Source organism: Thalassophryne amazonica, chromosome 14 (genome assembly GCF_902500255.1).
Source record: "Thalassophryne amazonica chromosome 14, fThaAma1.1, whole genome shotgun sequence".
Lineage (NCBI taxonomy): Eukaryota > Metazoa > Chordata > Actinopteri > Batrachoidiformes > Batrachoididae > Thalassophryne > Thalassophryne amazonica.
In genome coordinates, this window is record NC_047116.1 from 39570244 (window position 1) to 39586956 (window position 16713).

The 16713-nt window shown below is 39.0% G+C and overlaps 1 long non-coding RNA gene across 1 annotated transcript; it reads left to right on the forward strand.

Annotated features, from left to right (window-relative positions):
• The first annotated feature begins 1448 nt into the window (after positions 1-1448).
• Positions 1449-14830, forward strand: LOC117524839. Its single transcript, XR_004564875.1, has 4 exons — positions 1449-1458; positions 3103-3107; positions 14326-14333; positions 14701-14830. It is a non-coding gene; the product is annotated as an uncharacterized LOC117524839 (long non-coding RNA).
• The last annotated feature ends 1883 nt before the right edge of the window (positions 14831-16713 follow it).

Below are 16713 nucleotides of genomic sequence, written 5' to 3' on the forward strand. Positions count from 1 at the left end.
CCCCCCTTTTTTTAACCATTTAATTTCTAAAAAGGATTTTCTTCAGCAAAACGATAAATTTGTCCCTTAATATTCAAATAAAGAATTAACAAAGTCAATTACTAAAATGATAAAAATTCAACATATCTGGTAACAGTTTATGATTTTTACCAAAATGAGTTAAAAGAGCAACAAGAAGCCATGACACAATGAGAAACTCAGTTTCCCTGCATGCCTTTCAATTATCAGTCTGAGCAATTATTCTAAAAGTAGCTGCGGCACCTCCTGGGCCATAAAGGTACTGCAGGTGGGCCATAAAAAATACATTTTCAAAAAGGGCTTTGATTTAGAAATTTTACAATCAATTTTGTATGACATAAATGTATTATTTCAAAAGGGCAGCACAGTGGATTAGTGGTTAACACTGTTGCCTCACAGTGAGAAGGTCATGGCTTCAATTCCCGCCTGTGGCTTTTCTGTGTGCAGTTTGCATGTTCTGGTGTGCATGTCCGCGTGCTCTGATTTCCTCCCACATCCAAAGACATCCGGGTTAGGTGAAATGGAATATGTAAATTGTCCGTAGGTGTGCGAGTGTGTGTGTATTCAAAATTAATCAAAAGGTTAAAAAAATGTCATTTAAATTATCCGTATTCTTCATATTTGACCTAGTTTAAGATGTTGTACTCATGGAAATACATCATATTGATCTCATGCATCAATGAAAATTGTGACTATTGGTTTTTGGGGTGGGCACCAGAGGATTTTAGATTTTCAAAGTGGATCCCAGTGTTCTTAAGTGTTACATCTGAACATAAACCAAAATTGTCATGACACATAAATAAATAAATAAATACTGCAAATCTGATTCATAAAAGTACTTGTATGCACACCTACTCTCATTATATGATTATAGAGTGCATCCAGAAAGTATTCACAGCGCTTCACTTTTTACACATTTTATGTTACAGACTTGTTCCAAAATGGATGAAATTTTTTTTTTCCCCTCAAAATTCTACACACGATACCCCACAATGACAATGTGAATTTTTTTTTTGAGAATTTTGTAAATTTATTCAAAATAAAGAAATCACGTGTACATAAAGTATTCACAGCCTTTGTCATGAAGCTCAAAATTGAACTCAGGAGCATCCTCTTTCCACTGATCGTCCTTGAGGTGCTACTGTTTAACTGGAGTCCACCTGGGGTAAATTCAGTTGACTCGACATGAATTGGAAAGGCACACACCTGTCTACACGTAAGGTCCCACAGCTGACAGTGCATGTCAGAGCACAAACCAAATATGAGGTCAAAGGAATTATCTGTAGACCTCTGAGACAGAATTGGCTGGAGGTACAAATCTGGGGAAGGGTACAGAAACATTTCTGCTGCTTTGAAGGTTCCAATGAGCACAGTGGGCTCCCTCATCCATAAATGGAAAATGTTTGGATCCAGCAGGACTCTTCCTAGAGCTGGCCGCCCGTCTAAAATGAGCGACTGGGGGAGAAGGACCTTAGTCAGGGAGGTGACAGGAACCTGATGACCACTTTGTCAGAGCTCCAGCATTCCTCTGTGAAGAGAGGAGAACCTTCCAGAAGGACAACCATCCACCAATCAGGCCTATATGGTAGAGTGGTAAGACGGAAGCCACTCCTTAGTAAAAGGCACATGGCAGCCCACCAAGAATTTGCCAAGACACCTGAAGGACTCTCAGACCATGAGAAACAAAATTCTCTGGTCTGATGAGACAAAGATTGAACTCTTTGGCCTGAATGCCAGGTGTCATGTTTGGAGGAAACCAGGTATCAACATCAAGCATGACGGTGGCAGCATCAAGCGGTGGGGATGTTTTTCAGCAGCAGGAACTGGGAGACTAGTCAGGATTGAGGGAAAGATGAATGCACCAATGTACAGAGACATTCTGGATGGAAACCTGCTCCAGAGCACTCTTGACAGCAACAGTTCATCTTTCAGCAGGACAAAGACCCTAAGCACACAGCCACGATATCAAAGGAGTGACTTCAGGACAACTCTGTGTATTTCCTTGAGTGGCCCAGCCAGAGCCCAGACCTGAATCCGATTGAACATTTCTGAGATCTGAAAATGGCTGTGCACTGACACTCCCCATCCAACCTGATGGAGCTTGAGAGGTGCTGCAAAGAGGACTGGACAAAACTACCCAAAGCTAGGTGCACCAAGCTCAAGGCATCATATTCAAGAAGACCTGAGGCTGTAATTGCTGCCAAAGGTGCATCAAAAAGTATTGAGCAAAGGCTGTGACTACTTATGTACATATGATTTCTTTGTTTTTTTATTTTTAATAAATGTGCAAAAAAAAAAAAAAATGTCATCATGGGGTGTTGTGAGTAGAATTTTGAGGTAAAATAAAATTACTCCATTTTATAATAAGGCTGGAACATGAAGTGCGGAAAATGTGAAGTGCTGTGTATACTTTCCGGATGCACTGTAAATCACACACTGCCTGGAATTACGTGCAGGTGGATGTGCCTCATATCCGGCCCTCTGCATGCCCACATTCAACCACAAATTGTCAATGCAAAAGACCTCATGAATATTCAAACATGCATATAAAGCCCAAAATGTGTACTAGTAATGGCAAATGAGACCAAGAGCAGGAAAAGAAACATTTCTGGAACACACACACACACACACACACACACACACACACACACACACACACACACACACACACACACACACACACACACACACACACACACACACACACACACACACACACACACACAAAAAACAAAAAAACAAAAAAACAGGTCACAGGAGTGCAAAGGATTCTGGGACAGCTGTAACTACCTGGAGACTTGTTAACTCCACTCACCGCTTTTATTTTTATCATCCCACTCTGTGGTGACCACACACACAAGCACCTCAAATCCATTTCACAAGAGTTTCTTTTCTTCACTGCTTTTGTCATTATTCTGGTGAGGGACACGAGCAACACATGGTTTTTATGTGCATAATGCTTTAGAACATGTGAGATTTATCAACAGCTGAAACTAACTGATACGCATCCAACTGGTATGTGCCTGTTTGAAAATTAAGGATTTTTTTGGACATTAAATTTATGCACAGTTAGATATATTAGAGCTCTTGTCTTTTCAAATAAAGTTGCATACACAATTGACAATCAATCTCGATGTGCACGACCTGATGGAAAATCGGTGTCATAATTTGCTGCAACCTCAATTGTGAAATATTATGACTGTCATTCATAATAACTACAGTACTACTACATAGCAACTCTACTAAGATATAATAAACCCAATGGCAAGTGATAATAACAGACACTGATATGAGGTAGATTTGGCTCCTTGATATCAATGATGGCTATGATGGCCAGCTCCTTAAAAAAACAGCTGATACCCAATCGTGGCGTGTAATTTGTGCTAAAAGTAAGAGCATTGTGAGCAATCGGGAAAGTTTTAAACATGTTTGTGACACTGGGTTAAATCATGATCCACAAAATGCGAATAATCAGATCTAACTGGTGTAGTTTGGGGGTACTCTTGTGTAAATGTAGGTGAAAGTGGACAAGTGGGTACAACATGCAGTTACTGGTCACTGAAAAGGACCCTTTTTCTGATCCTCGACAGAGGTGTCAAGAAGGTTATAAAAGCTTTCCAGGTTGAAAATTGAAAGCAATAATCCGGTCATGTGGCATGAGGCAGGGTACAACCTGGACAAGATGCCCGTTTGTCATCGCAAGTCCACATATAGACATACACATTCACATTTGTATGCACTCCTACAGTCAATTTTAAAGTTTCCAATTTAGCTAACCTGCATATCTTTAGATGTGAAAAGAAGCCAGAGCACCAGAGTGAACTCACACAAACCCGGGACGAACATGCAAACTTCAGACAGAAAGGGCAGGAAGCGATCCCACAACCTTCTTGCTGTGAGGCATCAGTGCTAACCACTAATCCACTGTGCCACCGAGATGCACAAAAATTTATATATATATATATATATATATATATATATGTATGTGTGTGTGTGTGTGTGTGTGTGTGTGTGTGTGTATGTATGAACACACACACACACACACACACAGTATATATAAATAATTATACTGTATATTCAGTGCTTAATTTGTAAAGTGGGAGGTCCCGGAGCGCAGAGGATGGGTGGCTCCGGTGCAGAAAAAAAAAAGAAAGCCGGGGGGGGGGGGGGGGGAAGGGGAGGGGGGCTTGCGAACAACGCTGTGCGCCACACCGAAAATAAACTGGGCATGTATTGTAGGCCTAATAACACTAGTCACACCAAATCCGGATAGAGTACAAATTCCTGTTTAATGATGTACACTGGTCCCTCATTTATCGCGGGAGTTACGTTCTCCGCGTTCACACCGGGCACGTTGCCCTCCTCCCCAAGTTGAAAAATCTGAACTTTTTCGTCTCTTCGCGCCGTTATGACCAATCAGGGACTGAATATGTAGTGACGTGGAGATGTCTGGCGTTTGACTGAAGATGTGAACATGTCCTGTCTCTGGTAGCAGCCTGTGAGCAGGACTTATGTCTCTTTTGTCTTTTATTTCACAATCATGACAGAGTTTTTGGAGCAAGCAGCAGCCCCACAGCAGGGGGAGCGGAGTTTGTCTTTTTATTTTATGTGCGATTATTGAGATTATGGAGATTATTTTACTTATTAACTACACAGATGTATAATAAAGCAAATGGTGACTGGTTTCTAAATACAATTATGACAGGTTTTTTGGGGAAACAGCGAAGAGCAGCCTCACAGCAAGGCTTTGATGGCCTCAGACAATAAAATAAACTCTTCAATCAAGTGTATAGAGGGGAAAAATATTCAGAGACCATTAAAAACAAAGAAACAGAACATGTGAGTACAGAACAAATTTATTCCAACAACCTTCTACACAACACTTTCAGTAATCGTTATCCACCTTACATATCAGTCTGATCCTATACTATTTAATTTCCCTTAATTTATTTAAATAACAGGTATATGTCGCAGACATGAATGAGAGAAGTGATCCTTCAGATTTTTTTTTTTTTGGTAAATGCTTCTGGGGAGAATTTGCATGGCTAAAACCCTTCAGCTTCAGCTAAATAGACTATCTTTAAATTTAATTGAAATCACACTGTTCTAAACCAGAGAAGCATTATTTTTTTGTTGTTGCATTCATATTAATGGTGGCAACAGCAGTAGCAGTACTAATAGTAGGTGAAGTGGTGACGGTGCAGGCCAGCTGTAATAGAATACACAGCAAATGAATGAGAAGGGAAATTCAAGAAGTGAACACTGTCAAATATTTTTAGAGAGTATGACCTGTCCTGTCCACCAGCATGGACTACCAAAACTTCCCAAAATTTCCTGTATATTCATATTGTCAATTGTGTCTGTCCAAGTAGAGGGTCAGCCCTTTGAGTCTGGTCTGCTTGAGGTTTCTTCCTCAAATCATCAGAGGGAGTTTTTGCTTACCACTGTCACCTGTGTGCTTGCTCTGGGGGTTGGTAACGTTAGACCTTACTTCTGTGAATCACCTTGAAGCAACTTTGTTGTGATTTGGTGTCATATAAATGAGATAAATAAATAAACTGAAATGACTGAGTATTAAAGTTTCCTTTAAATATAATTTTGTCCTTCTTTCTTGCTTGTGTCAGCAATATTACATCTCTTTTACTGGAGCGCCCTCATGTGGTAAGTAAGGGATATCATTATTTGACTTGTGTCAAGTGTGCCATTTCTTATTTATTTATGAACATTTCTGTTTATATCTTGACCAGTGGAGACAGATGTGGTTGTTTAATAATATAATATAATATATTATAACATAACATAATAAAGGGCATCATGGTGGCTTAGTAGTTAGCACTGTTGCTTCACAGCAAGAAGGTCATGGCATTGATTCCCACCTGTTATCAGGCTGGATGGTCAGGAATTGTTGGACACAAATGCATGGCTCAAACAAACAGCTCTGGTTATTAAAAGGTTTTACTGTTGAGGATTGCAGAGGTCAAAGAAAAGCAGCGGTACAAAAATCATCAGGCAAAAATGCATGGTCGTTGCAACAGGATGGAGGTCAAGAACACACAAGGAGGGAGGCAGGCAGGACAACGGAATGCAGGCCCAGAGCTGGAATGAAGGCACAAGGCACGACAAACTGGCAAAGAGGTGATAGTCAGCAAATCAGGAACAGGTGTGCATGGAAAGCACCAGAACAAAGGCGTGGCCAAAGAGAGAGAGAGAGAAACACCCACCACCAAGAGCCAAGAGACAGACAAGAGAAGTAGAGACAGACAGACACAAGCAGAAAAACCCAGCAAGAGAATAAACAGACAAAACAAATTAACTAAGAAAAATAACAAACAGATCAGAGAAAATAAATAAAAACGTAACTAAACAAACTCAAGCCCTGACACCTGTGGTTCTGTGTGGAGTTTGCATGTTCTCCCCGTGTTTTGCGTGGGTTCCCACATCCAAAGACATGCAGGTAGATTGGAAACTTTAAAGTGTGTGTGTGTGTGTGTGTGTGTGTGTGTGTGTGTGCGTGTGTGTGTGTGTGTGTGTGTGAGAGAGTGATTGTGTTTGTCTTCATGTGGCCCTGTGACAAGGTGTACCCTGCCTCATGCCCTGTGACTGCTGAGATGGGCTCCACCCCTCTCCTCTCCACCGTGACCCTTAATTGGAGGAAGTGGTTATAGAGAATGAATGAATGATGGATAATATAATAAATGATGACTGTCACGTGCACTTGTCTGACTGATCACATTGTGGATGAACAGCTCCCCCTGGTGCTTGTGGTTGCATATGATTTGAATCACAAAAGTTTCCAGATTGACATAAAAAAAGGTATGTCATATAAAAAAAAAAAATGCAAATTCTATGTCATCCCCCCCCCCCCAAAAAAAACAAAATCAATGCAAATTGTATGCCATCTTTCAAAAAAACAAAAAAAACAATGCAAATTGTATGTCATCTTTCCCCCCAAAAAAAGAAATACAATGCAAATTGTATGCCATCTTTCAAAAAAAATAAATAAAAAATACGATGCAAATTGTATGTCATCTTTCAAAAAAAAAAAAATACAATGCAAATTGTATGCCATCTTTCAAAAAAAAAATACAATGCAAATTGTATGTCATCTTTCAAAAAAAAAAATACGATGCAAATTGTATGCCATCTTTCAAAAAAAACGATGCAAACTGTATGCCATCTTTCAAAAAAAAAAAAATACGATGCAAATTGTATGTCATCTTTCAAAAAAAAAATACGATGCAAATTGTATGCCATCTTTCAAAAAAAAAAAACGATGCAAATTGTATGCCATCTTTCAAAAAAAAGAAATACGATGCAAATTGTATGTCATCTTTCAAAAAAAAAATACGATGCAAATTGTATGCCATCTTTCAAAAAAAATACGATGCAAATTGTATGCCATCTTTCAAAAAAAAAAAAAATACGATGCAAATTGTATGTCATCTTTCAAAAAAAATACAATGCAAATTGTATGTCATCTTAAAAAAAAACAAAAACAATGCAAATTGCATGCCATCTTAAAAAAACAAACAAAAACAATGCAGACTTTAACTGATATTCTAAATGGTGCCAAAATAATTTTCATAGATGATTTTTTGCAGTTTGTTCAACTGTAACATTTACTACATTTTATATGCGTTTTAAGCAAATTAGCATTGATCAATAATTGTCTGAACGAAGACATTGCACTTAGTTGGTAAAATTAATACTGTTATTGCTAATATTAATAATAATAGCACTCTGTACTTGGCCCCACAAATCTTAGAAGCATGGTGTCTAACCAGATCGTTACTCTGGATGGCATTTCCCTGATCTCTGGTAATACTGTGAGAAATCTTGGAGTTATTTTTGATCAGGATATGTCATTCAAAGCGCATATTAAACAAATATGTAGGACTGCCTTTTTGCATTTACGCAATATCTCTAAAATCAGAAAGGTCTTGTCTCAGAGTGATGCTGAAAAACTAATTCATGCATTTGTTTCCTCTAGGCTGGACTATTGTAATTCATTATTATCAGGTTGTCCTAAAAGTTCCCTAAAAAGCCTTCAGTTGGTTCAGAATGCTGCAGCTAGAGTACTGACGGGGACTAGCAGGAGAGAGCATATCTCTCCCGTGTTGGCCTCCCTTCATTGGCTTCCTGTTAATGCTAGAATAGAATTTAAAATTCTTCTTCTTACTTATAAGGTTTTGAATAATCAGGTCCCATCTTATCTTAGGGACCTCATAGTACCATATTACCCCATTAGAGCGCTTCGCTCTCAGACTGCGGGCTTACTTGTAGTTCCTAGGGTTTGTAAGAGTAGAATGGGAGGCAGAGCCTTCAGCTTTCAGGCTCCTCTCCTGTGGAACCAGCTCCCAATTCAGATCAGGGAGACAGATACCCTCTCTGCTTTTAAGATTAGGCTTAAAACTTTCCTTTTCGCTAAGGCTTATAGTTAGGGCTGGATCGGGTGACCCTGGACCATCCCTTGGTTATGTTGCTTTAGACGTAGACTGTGTTTCATAATTATTGTATGGCCTTGCCTTGCAATGTGGAGCGCCTTGGGGCAACTGTTTGTTGTGATTTGGCGCTATACAAGAAAAAAGTTGATTGATTGATTGATTGATAGACTGGTGACCTGTCCAGAGTGTACATGGCCTCATGCCCAATGTCTACTGGATCCAGCTCCTCCCATGATCCTTGATTGGAGTAAGTGAGTGTCAGAGAAAAAACAAAAACATATAAATGGCATTCAGTTAAATTAACTGAATGCCACTCCCCTGATTGCTCAGTTTAGCCAGCTCTTGGAGGAGTCCTGGTGGATCTACATTGCTTGCATTTACAGATGATGGAGGCCACTGTGCTCATTGGGACCTTCAAAGCAGCAGAAATGTTTCTCAACCCTTCCCTAGATTTGTGTCTCAAGACAATCCTGTCTCAGAGGTCTACAGTCTCTGACATGCAATGTCATCTGTGGGACCTTATATGTAGACAGGTGTGTGCCTTTCCAAATCCTGATGATTTATTTTCAATGCAAGTGCAGAAATGTTCAAACAGTTTGTGAGTCCAAAAGAGCACAAAAAGTCTAGCCAAATAAGGAGGTGGCATAAAACAGAAAACACAGAGGACAACAGGTACACAGCAGAAATCAACAATATACTCACAGACAGTGGTGGGCACAGATAACCAAAAAATTAACTTCAAAAACAGATAATCAGATAACTTAAAAGTTATCGTTGATAAAAATAAACCAATAAACCACCCAAAAATGTATTTAAGTTACAGATAACCGATAATCGATAAATTCCAGTATTGTCTCTGGTACACTTGCAACTACGAACAAGCTGATTTTGAGTTGTAACACCACGATCGCTTTTGGAAGCATCAAAGGGGACGACAGTAGAGGTGGGCGGATCGATCCTAATGTCGATAATATTGATACCAACACTGGTATTGATATTGAATGATCCTCGTGTAAAAAGATCGATACTCAAGCTTTTTATTCTCTCCCGCACGCACTGACTGCTGCACACGCAGATTCATCAAAGTCTACTCTCTGTCTGTAAGAGCAGCGCAGTCACACAACACGGAGCAGCGCACCCTCCCCCCTCTTGTCTTTTGTTGTTGCGCCATCTTGTGGCTCAGCGGTGCCTGCCAACAGCCTTGCAGGTAGGCTCAGCCTGGCCCGCCCACTCAGCACTCTCCTCTACCTCAGGAGATTTTGTTTTAAGTTGTGTTGAGTGATATTTTTTAAACAAAAATGTTGATTGTGATAATAAAGTATTTTGTTGTCACGTACAATGTTTGGCGAAATTCTATCCTAGGTCTTTTGTATCCTTTGGATCTATGAAGCTTAATTATGAAAAAGTATCTGTATCGATATCGGTGATACTGGGCCTGTATTTATTTGGTATTGGATCAATACCAAAATTCCCAGTATTGCCCACCTCTGGATGACAGACCCAAACAATGCACTTCTGTCTTTGAGCGTCCTGCCTCCTCCTAGAAGCTCCTGTTTACTACATGACTTCCAGCAAAGACGCAAGCTGAGAGGAGCTATGAAGCTCAACTCTCTACTCAAGCACAATGATGCCATCAGGCGGAGGAAGTCTTGGAAAATAAAGCAATGCTGAATTATGGTTTGGTGCATAAATAAAATGAATACTGGTTGAATAACTGTCAATTTTGTCATTTGTACAAAGTTAAAATATAACATATCTTTTAATGTTGAATAATGCACTAATTCTGTTTTGTAACAAACACAGACAGATCACAAAGGATTCTGGGTAAAATGTGCCTCGGCTAACACTGATTGGTTTGACTCATTCATTGTGTAAACCAACACATAAATGTGATGTGTGTCGTGTGTTGGCATTTATAGATAAATGTGCTTTTGTAAAAATTCCATTTTTTATTTATTAAAAAAAGGCATGTAAAAAAATATAAAAATAAAAAAAAGCCAAGTTGTAATTAGATAACCGATGATATAACCTGTGTCAAAAATAAATAAATAGAACACTGCCATGATCTACTGGTGCCACACGTTCAGTACTTAAGATGGGTTTACACTGTACGAGTTTTTGCCCTTTTTCAGCTGATTTTTCATTTGCACCGAGTTTCAGTTTAATCGCGCATCCTGCATCGTGTAGTATACATGGACTAACAAGCTGCGTTTAACATCTCATGACCACCTCCTGATCGGCGATCGTATGGTCGAATGAAAATCAAACCTGTTTGATATTATTCTGGTTGGCCGTCGTGAGGGTATCCCGCTGCTGAAGCGCTACAAGCATCCAACCTCTCGCACTGTGCATGTACAAACACCACAGACCTGTCTTGTAATGTTTTTTTTTTTTTTTAACTTTGATGTCTCCCATCTAGAGTTTTTGTAAATTAAGTTTGAAAAAAAGCTTCTGTTTACGTTTTGCTTCTGGAAACACGAGTCCGGCGTGTGTTTTTTGAACGTACAATGTTTGTGAGAACATAAATATTGCGTTCTCAACTTTTACACCGTGTGGTTCTGTGGTACAGTTTGAGCTGGAATCGAGTACAGTGATTGAAAATACCAGCCCAGCTTCAGTTTGAATACTGCCATGAACACTATTGGCCAGTAGATGGCAGCAGAGACCATGAAAACTGGGGAAAAAAAATTCCAGATAATCCGTGTCTGATACATTTAAGATGTGTGGAATTTAACAAATGCAAACACAATAACAATGTCTGTAAACCCACAGAATATATTCACAAGAGTTTTAGGCACTAGAGTTAAATGCTGTTGTCCATGGAGCCTGAACAGAGTGTCTGAAATGCATTTGTCCTGTCGCGAGTGTACTGAGATTACCCTATCCTATCCATAATGCACTGCTGTGCACAGCATGTCCACACTAAAACCTTAAAAATTAGCACATTACTTTAAAACTAAAACATATATCTGATATTTTCACTTTATAAAACTTCAGACGTGACAGTAATTTTAAATAACTTGTCTGAAATTAGTTTGGTTAAAAGTTGAACCATAAGTTAAAAATGTATGCCTCTGGATGACTTGGGTCATATGGCCAGCGTATCAGTATGGGGTTAAAAGAAATGATTTTTTTTTTTATGTGTGTGTGACCAGTTCTCCTTTGCCTGCAGAGGATAGAGCAGTTTCTTTGAGAAGCAACTCTCTTCTGTTTGCAGAAGGTGGAACTACACATCTGCTATGAAACATTTAACAGGTAGGTGCTCAACTGATTTTAAATTTTTAAAATGTTTGTAGTTGTTCAGCTTTGTTTGCTACGTTAACGGTCTAAAAATTATTGGGCAAAAATTTATCGTAAGCTAATTAGTCCGATAATGGTTTTTAAAGTTATCTGATAATCCGTTAATGAGAACATTATCTTCGATAATTATCGGTTATCGGATTATCGGAACTGTGCCCACCACTTCTCACAGAACGCTAGGAGAAAACAGATACAATGAACTGACAATTGACAAAGAGCAGGGGAGTGCTTAAATGCTAAACAAACTAATAAATGACAGGTGTGTGAAATAAGGGAGCTGGAATACTGACTTACATGACAACAAAACAAGCACAAGGAGACTCAAACGTTAGACATCTGAAGGTGAGTAGAAATATAACACAACAGTACATATAACAATAACAAAACATACTTGATGAAGAAAGGAAATCACACAACCAAAATCCATATCCAGGAAATACATAATGTAATAACTAATGTGGAAATGAACAAAGTGTACAAAAAAAAAAAGAAATCTAAGAACAAAATGTGAAGGCAATAAAAACACAAACCACAACCACACCTAAATGATAACTAATAACTAAATCAAGAACAGAAAGGTAACGTGGAAGTCAAAGGTAAATATGGTGCAAACCAGGGGAACATGAGGTGAACAGGGGAACATGATAATAAAACACAAACAGAGGACTGATGACAGAGACAGCTCAAGGACACAGACCAAGGATGAATTACAAGGGAGAGACGAACCGTAAAGACAGAGAGGGGACATGACACAGATGTGAGCTGAGAGCAAGCGAGTGCACACATGCATGCACACACACACAGACACATACACACACAGGTTATGAATCCAAGAACACAAAAAAAAAAGTTTTCAGTGATAAATACAGAAAATGGCATCAGCCATTGTTAGACCCATTCCATCACCACAACAATATAAACACTATCCACAATTTAAGTCTTCAAGTTTTATTTCACATACAAGATGTTCTGAGGGATGAACCCAGTGACCATGATCTGCAATATGACCACACAATGCTATATATGATAGAAGAGCAGACCTGTACCTATGGTAGTGTTAATACTACCACCAATTGACAAAGGAGGACACAAAGAAATTTGACTTCTTTCATTATATATTTATGACATCACACAGAAAGACCCTTAAAGCTATAGTCTGTATCATCTAAGTCACACTGTGATGGATTGAGGAAATGTAAGCATAATGGATAAGAAATTTTGATATTTGTTCATGTCCATATTCATCCTGTATAAATCCTTTTTTCTCATTTGTTAAATGCCTTCCTTGTCAGCTGATGTCTGGTGAGTCCATTGGAAAGTTTTGAGCATGCTCAAAACTTTGAGTGAGCATCGGACAGAGAGCTTCCCCACTGGTTGCATGATTGTTTGCTGTTTTGTCCTGTATTTGGTCATTAGATTGCCAGTGGGCATTTGGTAGATGGTAGTTTTATCTGTGTGTTATCTGTTTGTTGCATCTGGAAGTCCTCCACACGCATTCAGTGGTTATCCCAAGTCCACCAGAAATGGACAGATTAGGTGTTTTTTGCAACTGAACAAATTATTTCAATTGGTTAAAATCTGTTTACTCAATCCGTCATAGTGTGACGACACCTTAGGATTTGGAATTTTGTTTTGCAAAAATGGAGTATAGCATCCATGTTGTTCTTGGTGTATAATTGTCCTCAATAAAGAATCAATGCATTTTTTTTCTGCATAGAATGAGCGTTTCATATCTACATGGGAGAAGGCCTCCTTGTGGATGCTGCCATATTGCAAAGGCATGTTGATACAGCAGCCCAAAAAGGACATACTTTGTCTTTCACATTTTGCAATGCAGCCATAAGAGTGAAGAAGAACAAAGAGGAAGCAGTAAATGCTTCCCTTTACACTGTCAACATGTTGCTTTTCCAGGATAGTAAGTTTGAGAACCCTCAATTATGGAGGTTCGCACTTATTGGTTATCACAACTAAAGGAAAGAGAGCATAAATCTTGTCTCCAAAGAAAGAAAAACTTGAAGAGAAACAACACTGTGACCGATGACAGCATAAGGCAACCTGCAGTCTCACAACTAGATGGCAATAAATCTGACACACTGTCGCTTTAAAGAAAAATTAACATTTTTGAAGCTGATCCAGTTTGCCATCAAAATATATTTGCATGTCTCAAAGAAATCAGGTGTGTGGGAGCATGTCCTGCTGCCATGTGTTACTACATTCACCACATAACCACCAATAACCCTGAGTCCTGGATAGCAATCACCCCAGTCATGCAACTGATCTATCCCCACCTTCCAAAACTAACTATCCATCTGCTGCTGCCAGGTGAAAACAATGGAAATGTAAATGTTTTTAGAAAAGGATACTACTACTTATGAGAAAGTACATGTGGAATTGACAGGCATTGAAATGCAAGTCTCACAATGAGCTCATAATGAGCTCCATTGCAGGCACTGAATTCAGTTAAAATAACCCAATGAAAAAGATTAAGCATGTGATGTCCTGCTTAGTACTGACAGAGGGCAGTAGTGATCTTCCAGATTTTTAGGAAAAAATGTATGAGAAGAAGCATGGGTTCAGCTAAATATAACATATAAAGACCTTGGCCCTACTGATTCGGTATATTTGTGCACACTGAGAAACATTTAGTGATGAGCATCCAGATTTATGAAATTCTCTTTGGTTTTAAAAATATGATGTTGATTGCTGTATTTTCACATGACTGATGACAACATGTATCCCAACAATATTTCAGTATGCTGTTTTGTATGATTCACATTCACGAATCATTATTGGCCAATATCTGCAAATGGCTCCAAGATATTATTAATTGTTCTTGATTAATGAAAACATTCTTGGCAAATGCTTTTGCTTTCGTCCGTCTTGCGCCGGTCCAAGAATTTCACCTCTAGCGGCAGAATACGAGTTCAGAGAAAGAAAGCCCCAGTTCAGAGAAAGAAAACCCACAAAATAGAACCGGAGTCCTATTCCATTATTCCTAGCTGGGCTATTCAGGTAACCGGGCCTGCTTTGAACACTCTAATTTTTTCAAAGTAAACGCTTTAGACCCCCCGGGACATTCACCTAAGAGCATCGAGGGGTGCCGAGAGGCAGCTCGCCTCACGGTGGGCCATCAGTTTGATCCCAAAATCCAACTACGAGCTTTGTAACTGCAGCAACTTTTGCACACCTATCAAGGTTCTCCACATACTCATACGCCATTTGGCATGACGAACTAAATCGGCAGGCCTTTGCAAATAAACAGCAGTAAATACGACTATATCAACAATGGTTGTGAGTGCGCATACAGTTTGTTTTCAGCGGCTATCCAAAATGGCGGTGGAAGTGACATAGGCTCAACAGTACCTATTACTAATCGTGTGTGCGTATCATTAAAATCCTTTTAATGGATGCAACATTTTCTTTCTTACAAGTTGGTCCTGGTACCCAGTGGTGGGCACAGTTTGGCATATGGGCTAACAAGCTAATGTTTTCTTTCAGGTACCTTTGAAAACCTTTTGCAGACCACTTAATCATACATGTCATGCAGTGGTGGGCACAGTTCTGCTAATCCGCTAAATGCTAATTAACAAAGCTAACATTTTTATTACCGGATTAACTTTTCAGCTAACTTTGAAAACCATCAGTGGACCAATTAGCTTCTGCTAAATTTAGTTCTACTAACTTTCAGTCTCACAACATTTTCTTTTTTGCTGGTAAAGTGAGTAAATTTAATTGTCAAAAACATTTGTAAACCTTAAAATCATACATGTCAGTTCCTCTTTATGAATGCAGAGAGCGAACTAACACATCCGGTTCAGGTCAAAAGAAACTAGCTTATCAGTAGCCAACAGTGTAATCCGATGTGGCCGCGACCAAGTCAGTACTAAAAGTTAGTGGTTAGTGGTCAAGTGAGGGCTGGAGCGTATCTCAGATGTCATTGGGTGATATGCAGGGTTGGGGATGCTCCTTTTTTTACCCAATCATGACACTCACAATTAGTGTCCACAGTTCCCAAATGCGAGTCTATGGCAGGCCAGATATATAGACAGACAAACACATTCATACTCTCACTCACAACTACAATCAATTTAGGGTCACTATTTTACCAAACCTGCATGTCTGTATAAGTGGGGGAACCCGGATGGAACCCACGGAAACATGGGGAGAACATACAAACTCCACAGAGAAAGGCCACAGGTGAGACTCGATCCCATGACTTTCTTGTTGTGAGGCAACAGTGCTAACGACTAAGCCACCATGCTGTTTATGGTTCAACATATTAAAATTACAGGTCTTTGCGACCCCCCTGCCCAGGCTTTTAGAGTCAAAATAAAAAATAAATAAAATAAACCCATGCCACCATGCTAAGTTCATATAACATTAATTAATATTTATCATCTTAGTGCGATCACAATTAACTTTTGGTTTGTAGATTAGTGGTTATTGAAGCTAAATTTTAAGTAAGCTGTGCCCACAATTGCTGGTACAGGATCACTGTTTGATGCCTATGAATGAAACTATCATCACATCATATCTTGATTATGTATGAAACTATACAAACATATTGACAACCACAAAATTTGCGTTATCAGTTTTCTGTTTTTTTTGTGTGTGTGTGTCCAGATTCATCTGTCATCATCTCATTGTTCTGGTTTTGGATTTAACAGTAGTCCATTTCTTTCACCGACAACCTCTATAGTGCCAAGGACTTTTAAGGAGTCTCTTCTTACTGGCACACCAGAGTGATGCTGTCAGAATAAACCAGTAAAATGCTGACCAGCAACTGTACAACCCCAGTTCCAATAGGGTTGAGACGGTGTGTAAAATGTAAATTAAAAACAGAATACAATGATTTACGAATTCTCTTCAACCTATATTTAATTGAATGCACCACAAAGACAAGCTATTTAATGTTCAAACTGATAAACTTTATTGTTTTTGTGCAAATATT